This window comes from Alosa sapidissima, chromosome 22, assembly GCF_018492685.1.
Source record: "Alosa sapidissima isolate fAloSap1 chromosome 22, fAloSap1.pri, whole genome shotgun sequence".
Taxonomy (NCBI): Eukaryota; Metazoa; Chordata; class Actinopteri; order Clupeiformes; family Clupeidae; genus Alosa; species Alosa sapidissima.
Window position 1 is genome coordinate 14,616,226 of NC_055978.1, and position 4,482 is coordinate 14,620,707.

A 4,482-nucleotide genomic window follows, 5' to 3' on the forward strand; every position below is an offset into this window, starting at 1 on the left:
TGCTGACTGTGTGAAGAAGGGTAAGGCCGCTGTGAGAGGGAATTGAGGAAAAAAGCTACAGTACAGTGCAGCTATGGTGTCTCCCGCCACGAAGGATTGTACATTGTATCACTCTGGCAAACAAGGGTATTCATCCCTGTTCAGCCGCTCAAGTCCGTTGACTTTCACCAGCCTTTTCTTTTCTTTTCTCTCTCTCTCTCTCTCAGCCTTGTGCTACAAGCCTTCCAAGCGAGCGAGCAAGTGAGCGAGCGAATGAGCAAGCAAGCCCCTGAACGCGGAACTTCCTGAACTCCTTTTCACTCGCGCCCCCATCCAAGCCTCTAACCCCCCCCCCCCCCCCCCACTGTGTGCCCTCTCTGTGCAGCGTTATGTAAGACGGAACTGCAGCTTTGCCCATTCTTTGGAAAAAAATAACACAAAAAAGAAACCAGACCCTCTACATTATCCTCTCTCTCTCTCTCTCTCTCTTTCTCTTTCTCTCTCTTTCTCTCTCTCTCTCTCTCTCTCTCTCTCTGTAGCATGAGCCAGTGGAGTGTCTGAATGGTCCGAACTTTTGAAGTCTGTGTCCGAGGGATCGAGGTTACAGGAGCTGCGCCGCTCCTGACCTCTCCTCAACGGTCTCGCGTTTAACGAAAGGCCAATTTGCTGCGCCGTCCTTGGTCCCGCCATCGGCGTAATGAGAGGGATCCAAGGAGTTCTTTTGTTGTCTGGGCTCGCTTGTTTGGCAGGACCCGGATCTCCCACCGATTTTCTGGATTTGTTCAAATCCGACGAGGCTCACTGGCTGGGCACTAAATCCAGCGGATGGCCCTTAAATGGCATCCCCCACCCCCCTTCTCCTCTGAAATACATGAATATAGTTGTTTTTCTAATTGTGACATTGTGGTCTTTCATTTTTTTTAAAGATTTCCTTTTCAAGGCCACTGTATGAAAGACAAGGCTTTTAGCCTAGAGGAGCAGTAGCCATCTTGAAACCCAGTTTGACTTTGAAACAGTCAAAGGCTCAGGGCTGGCTTCTGTTCCCACCATTAGGTGACATACATCCAAAAACATGTGGATATGCCCACTGAAGTCGTTTCTCTTCTCACATCATTGTTTGTAGGTGCAAGTAATTGCTCCGCTGTCTGCTGGAAGCCCATTGCTCATAATGGCGCAAATCTTGTTCAATGTTCGGTAAATCAACTCTTCCATTCTCTTGCGAGACTTTCTCCAACTGTGCTCATATTGCAGCTAATCTATCTCTCAGAGTCCTGTCTGCAGAGGAGCTCTCCACCTCCTCCAGCCTCTCAGAGAAGCTGGGAACTTATCAGACGTTTTCCACAATGGCGCACAATGAATCTGTAATCACTTCCATTTTTCTCACGGAAATGTTTGATAATGATGTCAATTTTCTCAATCCAACTCTGTGTCTGTCTGTCCCGCCCTTCTCTCTTTTGCTTTCTGTCCCTCCCTCTTTTTTTTTATCAATTTACTGCATGACTAATTGTGGATTAAATATCTGAATGCTTTTACTCCGTCTTGCCAGGGGGATAGGGGGATGTCGAAATGAGGGGAGAGGGAAAACGAAGAAAATGTGCAAGAGAATGAAAGGAGGAGCAAGAGAGAGAGAAAAAGAGGGAGAGCAATTTAGTAGTTCATCTTGGCTCTGCATGGAGTCTGCGCTACCCAGTGCCGTGGTGGTGTGCTCCTGGTGTGGAGGGAGGAGCAGAGCGGAGCGGGCAGAGATAAGAACGGAGACGAAGCAAAATGCGCCGCCGCTGATGCCAGCTGGCCAGGCCTACCGAGAGGCACCAGCACCACTGGAGTGCCTCGTTTTCTCTTTCTCTTTCGCTCTTTCTCTCTTTCTCTCCTTGTCGCTCTGTGTTTCCCTCGCTTCTTCGCAGACAAAACGACAATGGCTCTGCGTTAGAAGCGCTCTGTGAAAGCTAAAAGCGCCAGCGCAGCGCCTCAGGTTTCGTGGCATTATCGCGAATGTCACTTTCGTTATGTCATCGCTCGTTTGGTTCTGCTATGCTCCACTGCGGTCTCGCCGGCGACTTTCTGCTGAGTCAATCACAGACGCCGGCAGAGACAAATCCCCCTGCCCGGTTTATTTTGCATCCCTGACGTCATTTGCCTGCAACCCTCTTCTTTTCCATCACTTCTTCTTTCTCCCTCTGCCTCTTGGGTGACTATTCCCTCCCTCCATCTCTCTCTTTTCCTCTCTCTCTCTCCCTCCATCTCTCTCTTTTCCTCTCTCTCCCTACCTCCATCTCTCTCTTTCTCTCTCTCTCTCCCTCCATCTCTCTCTTTTCCTCTCTCTCCCTCCCTCCATCTCTCTCTTTCTCTCTCTCTCTCCCTCCATCTCTCTCTTTTCCTCCAGTCCCACTCGGCTGTCACCCTCCCTGTATTTAACCTTTGCATATGAAAACCTGCGTGAGTGCTGGCATCCAGTGAAGGTTCGCTGCTCCCCGAGGCGACGTTCCGTGGATGTGCTCGGCCCTGCCGTGAGAAAAAAGCACATTAATCTGTACACGAGAGCCAGGAGCGCCACAATCAACCACGGGCCCCTAATGTGTCAACACGGCCTCGGGCAACGCTCGCTTACTCACACTCGCACTCACACTCGCACTGGGCCTCGGCAGTGCAGCGCCACAGCCGGTTTTGCCCGCCTCACTGCTCAGAAATTCAGCTGGCGTCCCAACGACCAGACAACACTCAGATGTGCTGAAAGGAACGCTTATCGACATAACTTTGCATTTAAGACAGCTGCTTGGCCGCTAATTTGGTGAGAGTGCTGAATGACATGCTGTGTATTTACATTAACATATACTGCAGGCAGTGCAGAATTACAACCCCCCTGCCTCCTTTCCCCCTAAAAAGACATAAACAACCCCAAAACAAAAATTTAGGAAGTTAACAGAGAAAATCCTCTCATGCTGCTTAATTGGGCTCAAAGAATAAACAGTGGTATTAAAATTACACTAAGCTAACATGGTTGTTGCTAGCAGTGTTCATTTGCATCTGAATGCCACGTTTCTGGAATTTGAATTACCCCAGAAACCTTTACTGGGCTTTGTTCTGTAAACAAAGGCAAATTAATTATCTGGAGATCAGAACATCACCAAAAGAACATGACATAAAGCTTACACAGTTTTAATATTTATCCGTTTTTTAGAGCTCAATCTCAAAGACATCAGTCCGTGTTGGATATTTTTATGATTGCTTTTTATCAGAGATCACTTTCATCCATGTTTCTTTGGATTGAAGTTATATGCTTTACTGATGTTATGCCATATATAAAGTAATTCATTCCTGCCATGTGATCATGTTTGTTACAGAACGTGTTATTTGATGAAGTTAATTTGAAAAGTTATCCTCTTGGTGTTTTGCATTAAAAGGGCACATTCACATTCACATTCACATACACAGTTCATAGAACGGGAACATCAATACCTTCCTTTTCTTTTTGTATGCATCACATTACAGACACGAGAGCCCCATGTGCTGCAAAACCATTGCAGAGAAATATTGATAGAGCTTTATGTGACAGGTTCGATTGATCAGTTGTCATGTTTTATGTTTCAACATGTCTCATGTTCTTGTATAGGAGTTGTGTGGGATTTCCTGTGTGGGTGTTTGAAAGGCAGAAAGGCAGGAGTTTCTGGAGCTGCCTGTTTGACTGACTGACAGGCCTAAGTGCATGTAAGAACTTCAAATTATGGTGATTTTCAGACGATTGTATTAATGAATGACAATGAAAAGGTGTCATGGGGAATGTCAGTCAGTTCATGTGATGGAGCTATTAGGAATCATTTGCTAAATAGGACCCTTCGCATATGGTTCTGACATAAGTGACCTGAACTTTCCCTCTACCATAGTCAGTCATGCAAGGCTAATGTTTTAGCTTTTACTCCTCTATCAGGTACACTGCATTGCCGCAGCCTCAAACAGCAACCTAGTAGGACTTCTACAGCTGAACAAAGCCAGCTTTTGAGCATAGCTTCAGAAACACTTCCTTAACATTTACCCGTGTTGACAAACAAGCATATGGATTTCTGTCTATTCATAATTAATAAGGATATGATGTCAACAGTCCAGTGGCGGGTACTACTACTCTGCTTGACACTTATTTTTGTGCGTGCCTTCTCAGGGCTCTACCCAGCATACCACGGTGGCCATTATGCAAACGAGCAGGCTTATTGCTCTCATTATTTCACCTTGGCAACGGAGGTGAGAGAGCGGAGGAGCGCGGTGGCATTCCGGGCACACCTGCCAAGAGCGGGTTTAATTAGAGGAGACGGCTCGCGCCAAGGGGGAGTGCAGCGCTGATGAAGGAAGGAAGGAAGGAGACGGTCTGATGGTAGCCTGATGTGGCCCTGATGTGGCCCTGATGTGGCGCAAAGGCAGCTGGAGTCAAGTCGAACACCTGGCATCCAAAGCAAACTCTGAAACCCACTAACTAATGAAAAGATGTACTGCATGTGCTATATGTGTGCAGAA